Source organism: Falco punctatus (genome assembly GCF_963210335.1).
Source record: "Falco punctatus genome assembly, chromosome: 1".
In the NCBI taxonomy this organism is placed as follows: Eukaryota; Metazoa; Chordata; class Aves; order Falconiformes; family Falconidae; genus Falco; species Falco punctatus.
The window spans coordinates 17,843,023-17,860,997 of NC_137580.1; the positions used below are offsets into that span (position 1 = coordinate 17,843,023).

General features: G+C 42.6%; 1 protein-coding gene across 8 annotated transcripts in view; it reads right to left on the reverse strand.

Annotated features, from left to right (window-relative positions):
* Positions 1-17,975, reverse strand: part of MAPK10 (mitogen-activated protein kinase 10) — a 199,931-nt gene that overhangs the window by 168,904 nt on the left and 13,052 nt on the right. For 6 of the 8 annotated variants that reach the window (XM_080367456.1, XM_080367458.1, XM_080367457.1 and 3 more), the window contains exon 1: positions 611-9,174. The gene's annotated coding sequence lies outside the window, so the exon portion shown is untranslated. Of the gene's footprint in view, positions 1-420; positions 9,175-17,975 lie in introns of those variants that run through there. The other 2 variants (XM_080367454.1, XM_080367453.1) reach the window with 2 other exon arrangements.

A 17,975-nucleotide genomic window follows, 5' to 3' on the forward strand; every position in this document is an offset into this window, starting at 1 on the left:
CCCATATCCAACAAGGTTTGTCAAACACTCACTTCTCCACACACACACACTTTTTCTTTTTTTTTTCTTGCATTCAACCACTTTGCAAAAGGCCAAGACTTCTGTTCTCTAGATCTTCTAATTGCTTATCATTATCCTGTTTTTTTAAAAAAAAATGTTTATGAATTCAAATTTTATACGGCTCTTTATGGACTATATAACTCACACAATGCACTCATTCCTACTGAATTGCAAGGCAAGACACCTCCTTCCCCCATAAGCCCCCAAGCAGCGTTAGAGGTGATGAGGCTGAGTAAAACACTACTGTTTACATGAGCCAGCTGGTAAAGCACTATCACACTCCTGTCCATGATGTGCCTCTGCACTGCTCTCACAACCACCAGTCACCTAAATCATCCAAAGAGAAAAGCTCATACGCACCTGAACACAGGAAAATGATGGTTCTCTGGCCACAAAATATACAGCTGCAGCCTTCTTGCTTCGGTTAGCAGTTTACTTCATTAGCCTGTCTCTCTCTCCCTCTCCCCCATTTTTTTTAAACAGCAATCAATATTCATCACCCCACCCTGCAAAAGCAGTTAGTCATAGAATATTAGCATCAACCACCTACCATTCCGTGCTTGCGAGCTATTCTCCTTGTCCAGAAACCTTTCCCCCAAACTGCGACTTTAGGTGGTATTTTTAAATCACATTCCAAACAGTGCCGAGGAAAAGATGGGCTATTTATAATAATAATAAAAAACAAAAAGATGGGTAGTTGGATTAAAGGTAAATCACTGTTTTCCTTTAAAGAACTAAATAAAAGCCTGGGGGACAGGGTAGAGCAGAACAGAAAAGGGGAGGCAAAATGTCTGATAATAATGAAATAAAAAGGGGGGGGAAAGAGTGGCTTGCTGAATCACGCTCTTTCACTGCCTGGAAACCATTGTGCAGCGTGATGCTGGCTGTACCATTGTGGAACCTACCAGAGGAGACAGGCAGAGAGCTTGGGGAATGGGGCTGCTATGGCAACTGAAAGGAGCACACATGACGTCAAAGCACACAGAGGTCTCGCAGGGGGAGGGAGAGAAAAGTCTAATCTGCAGCCACAGCTACGGTACGCCCTGGTGAATCAGGGGACAGAGCAGACTGCAAAGGGAAGCTGAATAGTCTTCTGTAGCACTTACCAGCAGCGGCAGCTCGGGCATCTGCAGCATCGGGGAGCTAGTCAGCAGAGAGAGGCGATAGTAACAGCAGTGTAGATCTGCTCTTTTGTTTGCAGTAGCTGATATACAAAGGCATAAAATGCCCATCACCCTAGAAATCATGCAAATATTTGAAATTCATTTAAGTTTCCTGCTTGGGCGGGAGGGTGTGTTAAAAAAAATAATAAATCACAACACATCTCCTCATAGTTATTGAGCACAACTATTCATGCAGCTATTGCTCACATGAAAAAGCAATGCAACTCTGAGAATAGAGTCCCTTAGAAACCCAAGGAACTGCTAAAGATCTCCCCATTATCAGTATGTTGTCCCCACTACTAGAGTGCCTCAAATCCCCAAACTAAAACCTTGCCACTTCTAAAAGGTCCCATTGCACAGAGGAGCTATTGCATTTCGAGCTTATAAAACTAGCAGAGGTGGCAGTGATTTCTGATGTTCTCAAGTTGAAAATTTACGCAAATGACATTTCTTGTGCATACATCAAGCTGTAGGATGTCTCCTGTTTTCTGACATTAAAGAGCAAAGAAAGTACGCTGGTAAAACTACTACACTGAACTAGACTTCCATGAGATTTAGGCTGGGATAAGAGCTAGCCAGGAATACGGTAAAATTCTATCTTGCTGGAATACCTGTGTTCTTTGGAAAACAAACCAATTTTGTTCAGTGTATCAATTGCATTGATAGATAGCTCCAAGGAGCTCACGACAGCTTTCCTGCCAGTGGTCCGAATATTCCATGGACTTTACCATTGCTAAAGCTACACAGTCCCCTGTGACCTGGAACTCCTAACACAGACACTCTCTAACTCAGGTTGGATAACTGTTTCCTTTCTGAGGGCCGTCCAAGTTGCTTTAGCAAGTCATACACTGACAGACAACATGATCCATAAACAAAGTATGTAACAGAACTACAGATGAAGTCATTGGCTGTGTCATAGGTTACCCATTCTTGTCTTAACTATACCACATTCTTCCACTTTCCTTTCTTCATTAGCCTGTTTCTCCTGCATATTGGAATCGAAGGTTTTCATCTTGATCTGTGTACCTTGTGTGTATATATACATGCATGAAGGCCTGAATACATTTATTTCTAGTGAGAAAAAAAAAATCTATGGTTCCAACTTGCCCACACTGTGTCTTTTTTTAATTATTTTTCATTTATTTAACAACTCTATCACAAGCTAGCAATCACCACAGAAAGTTCTCCCTGTGCTTTACCTTATACTAAGAGAAGACTGGATGGGACAGACTGAAGCAGCATGCATAGGTACATTATGTGCCCAGAGAACGTCCTGCCATTGTCACCAGCATCCTGCCAGTGTCACCAATGTCCTGAGGAGGCACAAGGGGCAGCAAGGTACAACCTCCACCATAGTTTGCAAACACCTGCACAATAGACATAAGCAATAAGCCAGATAGTTTTAGTGTGTCAAGTAACTGGTCTCAGTAACCATAGTATACTTGACTAGGTAAGCTTCAGAAATACAGTTTACTACACTTGCCTTTTTTTGAGTGATGAGGGGAGGAGAGGCAAGTAAAGGAGCTGGAACATGCGTAGCAGAAGCCACAATTAGCAGTAACTACCAAATACTGAAATAAAAACCCCCAACACAAACCCTCATCACACCAAAACCTTCATTCCCATTTTGTGTCTGTAACCATACTCATCTGTCATGTTTGCACAAGAAGTACTACTACTGCTTCCAGCACAGAGGGGGTCTGATAAAAGGAGCTTCCTTTTACTTCCAGAATTTTTTTTTTCCTTCCAGATCCTACAATATATCACAAGAGAATACCCTAACAAAATTACTTCTTTTGTGCTTACAGTTGTCTTCAACAAGACTCTAATATATAAAATACCAGACTTAAATTACCTCTTTGAATAAAGCCTACGTATTAGCCTCTTTTTTGGTGTGTTTGTTCATTTCAAAAACCTATTAAAAGACTTTTGCTCATTTGGTGAAAGACTCCACTACAGCAACCATACACAAATATATATACACATATATGTGTAAGTTTACTATTAATCTGGAGCAAAGGGGGATATTTTTTCCTTAAAGATATGTTCATATGTATATTTTACCTGTATTACCTAAATGGTTCAGGATACAGTCAAAAATAGATTTCCTGGGAAAAACACTCCTGTGTGAGCCAGCAGAATTGGAGAATACCTTTGAAAATAGCATTAACTGACCATTCATTGGTGCAGAAGGGGTAGGGAGTGGTTGCTTTTCACATAATTACAAGACTGGGGTTGGGGGAAGGGAGAATTTTTAAAAAAAGTCTAAGCTCTTGCAGAGGTGACAGAGGCTTTGGAGTGAATTATGGTATTTGTGCTTGGAACAAACACACAAAAAATGTACAGATCTAATGGAAAACGTCTTTTCAGATGCTGCTTTTTCTAATGAAGGGATGGTGCTTCCTCTTATTTAACAGCTCTTATTGAACAGCATTTCACTCCACACTCCTTGAGTGATTACAGCTCGTGTCTTTACAGTGAGATGGCTTACTGGTTGGGCCAAAATATACCAAGATGCCATAAAATACATTCCAGTCTGGAATCAGGCCTCAGATAAACACCATAATGGCCTGACACAGCGCAGAAAATTTGAGTCAAACAATCATTTTAGGCCCGTTTCCCAGAATAGCAGTCACAACCTTAACAGGCAGAAATGCTTTCCACGATAGACAAGACTAGAAGTAGGTATAGTCTAAATTTAAGATCAACCAGACTGAAGCAGGTATTTACAACATAAAGACAGCTACAATAGTCACCATGAGCCAATTAAATTCATTTCAGCTAAGCTCTTATACTCTCCCTTTGTGCCTCTAAAGCACTCATTAGTGTTGATCTTTTTAACTACAAAACTTCATCTTGTTTTACTTTAAATGTGAATTCCAAAAAAAGTACATACAATTTCTAGCCCAGGGGATGAACACTGGACTGTACCTCTGTCATCGATTTTCATAAGACCAGGAGCACTGAGGTTCAGAGAACAATTATGTCTGTATTTGCTCACATTCAATTCTGTATTTATATAAACAAAAAGAGATCACTTAGAAAACAACAATGTCAAGTTGAGATTCTGGTAGATCTGCATTTCCAATTCTTGGTTTGCTGATGCTGTTCAGTCAAGAAAGAAAAATAGATGTAGGTAAATGAGGCACTCTTTTAAAGAATCAAGCACTGCTTTTAACAGATGGAGGAAAGCAGCTGTGACTTTATGCTCACCATTAATAATTTTTATACGAATCTTCTGAAATGGTCTTACCAGGGGACCAGTAACTACAGAAGTACTAGCTCTGCCTGCCGTGGAAGTACTCAGTGACTCACTGTTAATCCACGTGAGGTCCAGGACTAAATTGGAATTGCTCAAGCAGTTCATGCCATTCCTCAGATTCTGCTGCATGGATGGCTGAATGTAGAAACTCCTGAATTGCCAGAATTCACAATCCAGCGTATTAAAGTCATCTGAAATTGACAATGGCTTCATGTACTGGGTTGCAGACTGTGATGGTTTAGGAGCTGCTACATACCCTGTACAGCTCTATCAGCCTTACAGAGATCATATTCTTCTCAATGGTTAAACGGATCATATTAAGTTAAGGCCACTAAAATAAAATCCTAGTGAGCAAGCACCTTCATGTTTTAAGACATAAAGCAGCAAGCCAATCTCTGAACAAATTCTCCCACCCAACTCAGTGCTAAAGCTAGAACTAAATGATTTCTCAACATCACTTTCAGCTATAGATTTCTATGATTCCAGTCTGATGTAGTGTTGCACTGTCAAAAGGAGCAATGAAGAGATGTGATAGGCTACCTACTGATGCTGGAACCCAAACTCACTATGTCACTGCTGCTCTCCCCAGATGTATGACCACTGTACATGAAATCCAAGAGTTCCTTTGTCCCAAAGTTATTTTTCAATCTTGAGGACTCAATATACAAACCTTTTTTTGCAGCTTTCATTTGCCTGCAGCACAACCCTCCATTGTACTGAACTTCTCAGCTAGTTTTAATAAAATCCAAAACATTTGTGATGCCTTCATTGATTTTATTCAATCTCATTCTCAAGAATAATTACTGATGAAGGTTGACCTCAACTTTATCTCAGGCAAAAGAAAGAATGATCTTGGATTTTGTGCTCATCACCATCAAAAGGCTTTAAAACTATTACATTCTCCATGTGATTATTACACTGATGGCCAAGAGGGGCTCTTGGAAAAGTTAAGGAAGCTGCACATAGTCCCATCACCCCTCTTTCACAACCCCACTTCCCTTCCTTCTACTGCCTCTTCACTGCCCTACCATGAAGAAAAGCGTATTTCTTTAACTTTGTTATACAGCTGGACAAATGTAACAGAACTAAACTGAGACAGAGAAATAAATGACTAACTTTGTATCGGCTTTCTGGTTAACTCTGCCATTGAAAAGCACTATCTAAGCAGTAACTTCATGTGGCCTGATGAATACAGAGCTGCTGCAATTATAGAATGTAACTGGAGACAAAATCTGGTAATTGAGAACAGGGAATAATATCACAGGGCAAAGCTGTTAGACAAGTTCACTTGATTCATTTTTTCCACAAACAAGATTTTAAGTGAAAGAGGCAGTTAATAGATGCATCAGAAGGATTCATAAAGGACAGAGACTGATTAACAGTAACTGTCCTAAGGAGTTACACCAATTTGTACATCATAAAACAACTGCAAAATAAGGCAAATACTGTAGTATTTTACAGAAGTGTGTTATTTTAAAACTTGAAAATCTGGTTTATATGTGGTAAAGGAGTCGCTTCTGAAAAAAAATGCTTCTGCAAGTCAAGAGCACTATTCATTACTTCTACATTTCTAAATCAAGATCTCATATAGCATAAAACAAATCTAGCAGATTTACATTAGAAAGCAGTAAGACAGGCACTAACACAGACGAAGTGTGCACATGCATGCATGCATATGAATACACAAATTAGAAGGGTTCAAGTCTTTATACTCATCATAATTAGAAAAAGGAAGTCCTGATCCAAAGCCCATAAATATCAAACAGAAGGAGGCACGTATACCTCACTAGGCAGTGAATTAGATATAAAAAAGTGGACTGCTACGTACTTACTTCAAGAAAAGGAATGAACTTTAATTAATAACTTAAAGCATACAAGTGTTAGAGAAACGGGATCTTCTTACTGAACACAAAAATGTTCCAACTGTAATTTCAATTACTGCATCTTCTGTGCAAAACGTTTCAGTACTTATTCAAAAACATATATATATCTAAAAAACTATTTAAGTACACACTACTACTGCCATTTTTAAAACCTCACCCTCACTGGTCTGGTCTGTCTACTGTCAAGGGCTCTATGTCCTGTAAACCTCTAGCAAATGAATATACGCTAAAAAGCAGAAATATGGTTTTGAATAAATCTGTCATGGAATCATAGAATGGTCAGAGCTGGAAAGATCCTGTGGAGATCATCTAGTCCAACCCCCTGCTAAAGCAGGCTCACCTGCAGCAGGTTGCACAGAATTCTCTCCAGGCGGGTTTTGAGTGTCTCCAGAGAAGGACACTCCACAGCCTCTCTGGGCAGCCTGTGCCACCCAGAGCGTGCCACCCTCAGCGTAGTTTTTCCTCATACTCAGGTGAACCTCCTGTGTTGCAGTTTGTGCCCGCTGCCCCTTGTCCTGTCACAGGGCGCCACTGAAAAGAGCCCGGCCCCATCCTCTTGGCACTCGCCCTTAAGATATCTGTAGACACCGGTAAGATCCCCTCTCAGTCTCCACCAGGCTAAACAGGCCCAGCTCCCTCAGCCTTTCCTCATAAAGGAGCTGCTCCAGCCCCTCACCCCCTCTGTAGCCCTCCGCTGGCCCCTCTCCAGCAGTTCCCTGTCTGTCTCGAACTGGGAGCCCAGCACTGGGCACAGCGCTCCAGCTGCGGCGTCCCCAGGGCACAGCAGAGGGGGAGGGTCACCTCCCTCCACCTGCCGGCCACTCTTCTCCTCATGCCCCCCAGCATCCCATTGGCCGCCTTGGCCACCAGGGCTCACAGCTGGCCCGTGGGCAACTTGCTGTCTCCCAGCTCCTTCTCCACAGAGCTGCCTCCCAGCAGGCCAGCCCCAGCCTGCACTGGTGCCTGGGGCTGTTCCTCCCTGGGTGCAGGACCTTACACCTGCCTTTACTGAACTTTCCACCTCTCTGGGTCTCGCTGAACGGCAGCGCAGCCTTCTGGGGTATCAGCCATTCCTCTCAATTTTGTATCATGGGCAAACTCGCTGAGGGGACACTGTCCCTTCACGCAGGTCACCGGTGAATCAGCTGAACGGGACTGGGCCCAGCACTGAGCCCTGGGGAACAGGGTCAGCAGCCGCCTGGCTACAGCCCTCCAGCTGGGCTCTGCACCGCTGGTCACAGCCCTCTGAGCTCTGCCATCAGCCACTTCTCAGCCCACTCACTGTCCGCTCATCTAATCCACACAGCCTGAACTTATGCACGAGGATGTTGTGGGAGACCGTGGCCAAAGCCTTGCTGAAGTCAAGGCAAACAACATTCACCACTGTCCCCTTCTCTACCCAGTCAGTCATTCCATCATGAAAGGCTATCAGGTTGGTCAGGCATGAATTCCCCTTGGTGAATCCATGTGGAGTACTCCTGATAACATTTTCCTCCATATGCTTCCAGACGACCTCCAGGATGGAGGTCCCTTTCCAGGGATGGAGATGAAGCTGACTGGCCTTGTAGTTTCCTGGGTCCTCCTTGCCCCTTGTGAAGACTGCAGTGACACTGGCTTTCCTCCAGTGCTCAGGCATCTCTCCTGTCCTCCATGACCTTCCAAAGATGACAGAGAGTGGCTTAGTAATAACATCCGCCAGCTCCTTCAGCACTCAGGATTGCATCCCATCAGGGCCCATGGATTTGTGGGTATCATGTTTGCTTACATGATCTCCAACATGATCCTTCTCAATCAAGGGGAAGTCTTCCTTTCTCCAGACATCCTCTCTTGCCTCCAGGGTATGGGAAACTGTGGGGCTGGCCTTGGAAGTAAGGACTAGCAAAGGCGGCATTCAGTAACTCTGCCTTCTGTGTCCTTCGTCACCAGGGTACCCACCTCATGCAGCAGCTGGCCCACAATTTCCCTAGTCATCCTTTTCCTGCTGATGTAATTGAAGAAGCCCTTCCTGTTGTCCTTGACATTCCCTGCCAGATTTAATTCCAAATGGGCCTTAGCCTTCCTCATTGCCCCCCTCCACATTCTGACAACATCCCTACATTCCTCCCAGGTGGCCTGTCCCTTTTTCCACATGCAGTAAGCTTCTTCCTTCTGTCTGAAGTTTGCCAGAAGATCCTTGCTCATCCATGCAGGCCTCCTACCCCCTTTGCTTGATTTCCTACTCATGAGGATGCACCTGTGTTGAGCTTGGAGGAAGTGATGCTTGAATATTAGCCAGCTCTCTTGGACCCCCCTACCTGCTAAAGCCCTGACCCATGGGATTCCTCCAAGTAGGTCCTTTAAGAGGCCAAAGTTAGCTCTCCTGAAGTCCAGGGCTGCAGTTCTACCTATTGCCCTGCTTCCTCCACGCAGGAACTCCACCACCTCATGGTCAATGCAGCCAAGGCTGCCCTCAACCTTCATATCCCCAACCACTACTTCTGTATTTGTTAGTACAAGGTCCAGGAGCACACTTCACCTTGTTGGCTCCTCTGCCACCTGTGTGAAAAAGTTATCATCAATCCTCTGCAGGAACAACCTGGGCTGTGTGTACCTAGCTGTGCTGTCTTTCCAGCAGATCAGGCTGGTTGAATTCTCCCATGAGAACCAGGGCCTGTGATCATGAGGCTACCTTCAATTGTCTGTAGAAGCCATCATCTCCTTCCTGATCAGGTGGCCTGCAGCAAACACTCACAACAGCATCCCCCATGTTGGCCTGCCTCTCAGTCTTAACCCATAAGCCTTTGACTTACCCTGCATCCACCCCTCAGGAGTGAGCATTGTCATTTTGAACCCCTCTCCCCATGTCCTTCATTTTAAAGCCCGCCCCACCAAGCTGGCCAACCTGTTGCCAAAGATTTCTTGCCTCTTCTAGACAGACAGATCCCATCCCTCCCTAACAGGCTATAGTCAAAGAATGTCCCATTGTCATAGAAGCCAAGCCACTCACAATGGCACCAGCCATGAAACCAGAAGATTATGTGCATTATACATCTATTTCTGGCTGTGCTCTTTCCTCTTAGTGGTAAAATGATAGGTGTTTTATTATCCTAATGACATAAAATATCACATAAAATGCTAATAAACTGCCATAAACTGAATGCTTACTGTGGAAAACAACTGCAGTTTTAAATTGCTATCTGAAGGTAAAACCAAAAACTGCTCAAGTTTTATTTAATTTTAAAAATTGGCATTTCCTGTATTCAACAATTTTTCCGAAGTGAATGATTTCATGCTCAATTTTCCCCACAGAGATAAGTAAGGCAAGTATCAAGGATTCAATTATAAATTATTCCACTATAATAGAGCACTAAACAGAACTTAAACTCATTTCACGATGCAAACAAACAGAAGTCAACCCCTCCCCCAAAATAAGTACTTTCTCCATTTACATAACATGAATGCACAACCATTTACAACATTTCACAGGTTTACCTGAAAACCATGACATACTTCCAGCTGACTTCTGTGAAAAGTTCTATACTGTCAGTTCACTTTGCTACAACCATAAAATTAAATCAGGCTGTGGCAGATGGTGTCCAGCCTGTCTGAAGATACTATCTGCTGTATAAATATTGATGATTTTAATAACTTGTGCTCCAAATATACCTTTTGAAAGAATATAGTTTCCTATCTTGAGGTTAACTAACAGGAAAAGCTTTGACCATGTTACCATGGCAATAGTATGTTCCCTAAGGTAGGATTTAGAAGCGTTGGGCCAAATAATTCTCTTGGCTAAACACTGCTGTATTCAACATTGCACAAACTTACTGAAATGGGAAAAGAATGAACATCTAGATATGGGAACTAAATGGATTTCAGCACCCTGATGACTGGTAGCAAAATCTCCTCTGCTACTGAAAACTTAGCTTCCCGAGTAACTTCAAAAGCTTTCCATATACTGCCTTTTCTTAGAAAGTCTTGTTGGTAAATTACTTGCTTAGAAGTTGTTTCTTAAATTTAATTCTTGGATAACAGCTTGGCCAACGCATCCACTTTTTCTCAAGCTCACCAGGTGACGCTTTGCGCTTACTAAGTCCTGATTCCACATTTCTTGTACATAAGCAAGTCTATGCTCCCATGACGAAGCCGAAAAGTTCCAACCAAGACTGGGATTATAGAATGTCAAACTAGCAGAACATGATCCATTTATTTTAATGCAATTGGGCTGACTGTCTCCATACATTTGGTTCCCCCAGGTATTTCTTCCAAATACATGATTCTAAAGGTGTGCTTGTTCCAATTTGGGAGCAGAACGATCACATCACAAAAAAGCATTTTTGAATGTTTTATCTCAGCCTTGACCAAAGAAATAGGTCAAAAAGATTTTGCCTCAACTGGGGAGTTGTAAAGACTGCAGCTCAGAGACAGAAACTAGCATCAAGTACCCTGACATTGCCTGCAAGTTAAAATGAAGTCAAACAGCTAAATTTTTGCTTGATTTGTAGAAAATTCATTCAAAGCAAAACACAGAAAGATGGGTACATCATCTACTCGGTGCACTATATATGAGATGCATGCTCTCAAAGCACATAAACATTCTCTTCACCATACCTGCTTTCCACACTTGATGCTTAAGGAGTGGTTATGAAGCTCTCAAAGACTGGGTGAGGGCAGGAGAGTGCATATTACATGTGACACTGTACTGACATTGGTATGAAATCTTCCTATTCAAGACATTACTACCTAAGGGAGCTTTGCCTGCTTGGTCTTGGCAGGAGCAGCTGAGGCTGCATCTCCAACTTCGTGTCATACTAGCTGGCACAGTGCCAGAGAATTGTAAGGAACATCTGTAAAACCACATTCCCTCTTTCTTCCACAGCTCCAAACACAACCCAAGATCTCTATTAGTGAGCACTGCAAGGGAGAATGGACACAACTAATTTAACATCATCCTCAAATAGAGTTTGTCAAGACAAGCAGTAGATATAGTCTAAGATAAACAGAATAAGACCCTTGGAGTTGTTACTTCCGTGATGTACTCATTTGCTTCTACCACACAGCATTATGCACATCTGGCAAAGCAACGTTTTTAAGCACCATATTTTAATATTGATCTGGAACAAAACAGCAGCAAAGTGAGGGCGATGTGCAAACCGGCTGAGATCAACAGGTCCATGAATATCCCAAAGATGCAGGATGGTGATGTCAAAAGAGTGTAATTCCAAGCCAACATAAATTAATTTCAGAATTTAAGTAATAGCTCAGATACAACAGAGATCACATTCCTCAGACATTCTCATTCCACTAATTTAGACACTGTTTGTGCTTCTAGCCCTTCTCCCTCTTCACTGCATCAGCATACTTCTCTTTCATTTCATCCTGCAATATTGCAAAGAATGTCACAGAAACAGCAAGGAAAAAAAACACAACAACAAAACCAAAAAAATCCCACCACAAAAAACTACACTCATGAAAATCCTGCCTAAGCTAGAGAAACATAAGGATCCCAATCTGTTTACTTCACTGAAAAAATAAATTGAGTGGCGGTGTGATCAGTGTCTGTGAGTACCTATACTGGAAAACAGTATCTGATCTACACACTCGTGTAATCTAGTAAATTAGGACAAATCTACAGCCAGTGATTGGAATATGAACCTAGGCAAAGCCAAAAAAATAAAGAAAAAAGTTCTGCAAGCTATGCCAAAAGCACATGGCATGCATCAGTTTAATATTGCATTATTTATGCTGACAGGAAAGTCAAGACTGTAACCTGCCTGAATGCAAATAAAAGCTTAGAGAACCATGTCTGTTGACTGAAAATAGTTTGCAGAGGCCAGTTTCAAGGATTATTCTTATAAGTGGTCTAATTACGTCACTGAAGAGGGACTGCAGCATCATACTGTTTTCACCAGGAAAAAACCACGTATTTCTGGATAAAAGTGTTATTCCTGCTTAATAAGTCAAAAGAAAGTTCAAAAGTTAAGGATTAATAGCTACTAAAATAGATAACTGACTGACAGATAAAAAAAACAGAAACCAAAGTCAGGATCTGCAGAAAATTCTATGATCTGTCTTCAAGAGAGAAAGAGAGGCCCTAAATCATAGATTAGCAACTGGATATTTTAGAGGTATCTATTAGAGAGAAAAACAGCACTGGATCTCTCTATCTGAGCCCTAAGAATTAAAACACCATGGGGACTAATTTATCAACAGTGATTTTTGTTGAGAGCCATTGCAAATTTCCATGACACCCTGTGTCTACTTTACTTGAACCAAAACCTAGGACAAAACCAGAGAACACTACTTATTGACACCTACCTGGCACATCTAACTCCCACATTTTCCCCTCAGTGATTTATCTTACTTGCTCTGGACACAAGCAAAAGAAATACAGAAGGGAAATCATACGCTTTTTATTCAAACAACACTCTTGGGTGAGCCATACTTCTTGCAAGCACCTTATGAGGCAGTTTTGTCATCTCAATATAAGCACCTGGTACTCTCTGAGATACTCTATGAAGTCCAAGCTAATCTCCACAGACTTGGTATGTATGTCACTGGACATTCAGGAGAACCACAGCCTTCTTGAATCAGCAGCTAGATAATAGATAATATTCTCTGTGACATTTTGTATCGCAGATATCTATGTTTATGCAGCTGAATCAGGCCCCTAACATCCTTGGACATCAAGCCTGTGCTATCCAGCTGCCTACTGTCCTCTCCAAGTCAAGCTGCAATTTATGACAGACTCCAATTTATCTTTCATTGTTATCACACACAGATAAATTACAACATGCAACTATGACTTGGAAAATGCCCATGAAACATGGTTTTTCTTTTGATGACAGTTTCTAGGTGAAATCTTGACATGGATTCCTTTCAAGCACAGTGCTTTTCCTCCCAAAACAAAGCACCAGGTGCCCCTATCAATCCACGTCAATCTTGACCTATACACTGAAGCATCATTCCAATTCTTGAGAAAAAAGAGGGATGGTTCTCTGCTATTCTATTGCATCCTGTTATCTTTCTCTGAGAAATCTAAACACAAAAGTAAAGTCCTTTGCACCTGCAAAATGAAGTCCTGTATAAGTCTTCATCTCACAACTGATTACATTTGTGTATAATACAAGACCTCTCCCCAAGATAATTATAGCAGCTTTCCCTGCCATTCTACATAGTACACAATGCATTTAATATAGAAACTGTTACCTAGATAAGTAAACCAGAAATACCACAGTAGACAAAGTGCACTGCAAAACAGCTTTTTTGAGCTCTCACTTGCGTGCAGTATGTCATTTAGAGATATCACGAAACCATTAAACCATTCATAGATCATCAAGCAGGATCACAGCTGGAACACACATTTTGTAAAGCAGCTTTGGGATGAAAGATACTACATGTATTAAAATATTAATTTAAATACTGTAATATAACAGTTGTTAATATCATCACTTCTGAACAGGTACCACCTTCACATGAAGAATACCACATTCACCTTTTCCTCAAATTGCAAGGTTTACAGGAAAGGAACAATTTATTACTTCCTTCAATCAAGCAAAGTACTCAAAAATTTCTATAAACTAATAGAATTGATAAGAAATCAGTGAGAAAGCTTCTTGAAGGAAATAGAGGCGTAAACAGCAGCAGCAAAGCTATCTACCCCGGACCTCAGCGATCACTGAAAAAATTCAATAAATCATAGAATCATTTGGGTTAGAAGGGACCTTAAAGATCATCTAGTTCCAACCCCCTGCCATGGGCAGGGGCACCTTCCACTAGACCAGGTTGCTCAAAGCCCCATCCAGCCTGGCCTTGAACTCTTCCAGGAATGGGGCATCCACAGCTTCACTGGGCAACCTGTGCCAGTGTCACACCACCCTCACAGTAAAGAATTTCTTTCTAATAGCTAACCTAAATCTACCCTCTTTCAGTTTCAAACCTTTTTTCCTTGTCCTGTTGCTACAGGCCCTACCAGAAAGTCTGTCCCCATCTTTCTTATAAGTCCCCCCTTCAGGCACTGGAAGGCCACTATAAGGTCTCCCCAGAGCCTTCTCTTCTTCAAACCCAACAATCCCTCATCTCTCTCAGCCTGTCTTCATAGTAGAGGTGCTCCAGCCCTCGGATCATCTTTGTGGCCCTCCTCTGGATCTGCTCCAACAGGTCCATGTCCTTCTTATGCTGGGGGCTCCAGAGCTGAAGGCAGTACTCTGGTGTGGTCTCACCAGAGCAGAGGGGAAGAATCACCTCCTTTGACCTGCTGGCCATGCTTCTTCTGATGCAGCCCAGGATTCTGTTGGCTTTCTTGGCTGCAAGCACACATTGCTGGGCCATGTTGAGTTTTTTGTCCACCAGCACCCCCAGGTCTTTCTCCTCAGGGCTGCTCTCAATCCACTGTCCACTCAGCATGTATTGATACTGGGGGTTGCCCTGACCCACATGCAGGGCCTTGCCCTTGGGCTTGTTGAACTTCGTGAGGTTCACACAGGTCCACCTCTCAAGCTTGTCAAGGTCCTTCTGGATGGCGTCCCTTCCCTCCAGTGTGTCGACCACACCACACAGCTTGGTGTTGCCAGCAAACCTGTGAGGGTGCACTCGATCCCACTGTTTAAGTCACCAACAAAGATGCCGGACAGCACCAGTCCTGGTACAGACCCCTGAAGAATGCCACTCATCACCTGTGTCCACTTGGACATTGAGCTGTTGACCACAACTCTTTGAATGTGACAATCAAGACAATTCCTGATCCACCAAGTGGTCCACCTGTCAAATCCATGACTCTCCAGTTTAGAGACAAGGATGTCGTGTGGGACAGTGTTAAGAGCTTTGCACCAGTTCAGGTAGATGATGTCAGTTGCTCTTCCCTCATCCATCAATACTGTAACCCCATCACAGAAGGCCACCAGATCTGTCAGGCATGATTTACCCTTAGTAAAGGTGTCACCAATCACCTCCTTATTCTCCATGTGCTTTAGCACAGTTTCCAGGAGGATCTGCTCCATGATCTTGCTGGGCACAGAAGTGAGACTGATCAGCCTGTATTTTCCTGGGTCTTCCTTATTTCTGCTTTTAGAACTGGGGGTTACATTTCCCCTTTTCCAGTCCATGGGAGCTTCACTGGACAGCCTCAGCCTCTCAAATATGTTGGACAGTGGCTTAGCCACTTCATCCAGCAGTTCCTTCAGGACCTGCAGATGCATCTCATCAGGTCCCATGGATTTCTGCACCTTCAGACCTTACATGGTCTCCTACAGTGGGCAGTTCATTCTCCCAGTCCCTGCCTTTGCCTTCTGCAACTTGGGTGATGTGGCTGGAGCACTTGCTGGTGAAGACAGAGGTGAAAAAGTCATTGAGTACCTCAGCCTTCTCCATGTTCTGAGTAACTAGGTCTCCCATTTCCTTCTGGAGAAGGCCCATGTTTTCCTTAGACTTCCTTTTACCACGTACCTATAGAAGCTTTTCTTGCTGCCCTTGACACTCCTGGCCAGATTGAATTCTATCAGGGCTTTAGCTTTCCTAACCTGATCCTTGGCTGCTCAGACAGTTTCTCTGTATTCTCCCCAGGCTACCTCCCTGTAGGTTTCCTTTTTGTGTTTTATATTGTTCAGGAGGTACTTGTTTATCCATGCAGGCCTCCTACCATTTTTGCCCAACTTGGTCCTTGTTGTGGTTCATTGCTCCTTGTTGTGGCTCATTGCTCCTGAGCTTGAAGGAGGTGATCCTTGAATATTATCCAGGTTTCTTGGGCACCTCTTCCCTCCAGAGCTTTATCCCACGGTATTCTCCCAAACATATTCCTGAAGAGGTCGAAGTCAGCTCCTCTAAAGTCCACAGTAGTAATCTTGCTGTGCACCCTCCTTGCTGTCCTGAGGATCCTGAACTCCACCACTTCATGGCCACTGCAGCCAAGGCTGCCCTTGAGCTTCACATTCCCCACCAGCCCTCCTTGTTGGTGAGAACAAGGTCCAGCATGGCACCTCTCCTCATTGGCTCCTCTATCACTTGGAGAAGGAAGTTATCACCAATGCATTCCAATAGCCTCCAGGATTGCCTGTGCCCTGCTGTGTTGTCCCTCCAACAGATATTGGGGTGGTTGAAGTGCCCCATAAGGACCAGGGATTCTGAATATGAGGCTGCTCCTATCTGCCTATAAAAAGCCTCATCCGCTCAGTCTTCCTGGTCAGGTGGCCTGTAGTAGACCCCCAATACAACATCACGACCTGTCCCTGTCCCAGCCCTCCCTTTAATCCTGACCCATAAGCTCTCAGTTGGCTCCTCATCCATCCCCAGGCAGAACTCCAGCTGGCTGTTGACACAGAGGATGATATCCCCTCTTCTTTTCCCCTGCCTGTCCTTCCTAAAGAGCCTGTATCCTTCCATTCCAACACTCCAGTCATAAGTCATCCCACCAAGTCTCTGTGATGCTAGTAAGACTGCAGCGCAGCAAGCATGTACACATGTCTAACTCCTCCTATTTATTTCCTATGCTACATGTGTTTGCATAGAGGCATTTAAGATGGGCCCCCAATAAATCTGACTTACTAGCTGGAGCAGCTGGAATGCCTTTGTGCACAAACAGAAACTATAGAGACCTTGCATATCTTTTTTTTAAAGTCTGGTCTCTTAAATAAAAATAAATTTTAATAATTTCAAATTGCAAGCATATTTATTAATTGAATCACAAAAAAAGCTGGGCTGTCTTTTGAGTGTTTATATAGGTATAATCTTAACATTTATTCTACAAAGTTCAAAGCTGCTCCACTTCTGCATCTATGCAGCTTTTTTTTCCCTTTAAGATAGAAATATTTTTTTGTCCATGTTTTAAACTAACAGATCTCAGAGATAATCTAATAATCTGCATGTTTACATTGCTTACTGAGGAAATGTTTTCAAAACACAGAACACTCTTGGAAATGAGATGAGAAGTTCAAAGGTTTTGTCCTCAAAAACCAGGAAAAACAAAAGTTAAGAGTTACCATTACTGCCAGCAGCAACATGTGGAAATTGCTGCCAAATACAAGCAATTCCTTTAATTTTTTTGGTTACCTATAAAATGTTTATAATAAAACCTTTTTTTTCAATTGGTATTGAAAGGATTGGGAAAGAAGACATGAGGAAAAAACCTAACCCTTCAGATGTTAACTGAAAAAGAAAGCATGCCTATCCATGAAATTCCTGTTAAGAGTCATGAAGTTTCACTTTCCTCCTTAAACAAGCAACAAGGAATAGGAACAAATTCCAAAGTAATTTTAGCTTCTTTCCTATCATAAAAAAAAAAAAAAACAACCATCACTGAACAGATGGACAAAATGCTATGCAACAAAACCTTCACTGAGTACTGAACTTAACAGAATATCTGCCTTAAATAGCCACTTGGAAGCTGCCCCAGATTACTTCACGAAAATCAGACAATACTACAGATCTTTTGATATCATTGGGTCCAGTAAGAAACCTAGATGCCTAGGAATGGCACATTGACACATCTGTCTTTCAGGCCTGTAAATCCCTAGATGGAATGCAAATCTCAAAGTTGTGTACCAGTGCTTCCCATACAATGTCTGGGGGAAACAGGTGTTCAGTCAAGTTTATCCAAAGCAGAAGACATGAAGGATGACAACCAGCTAGTTATCT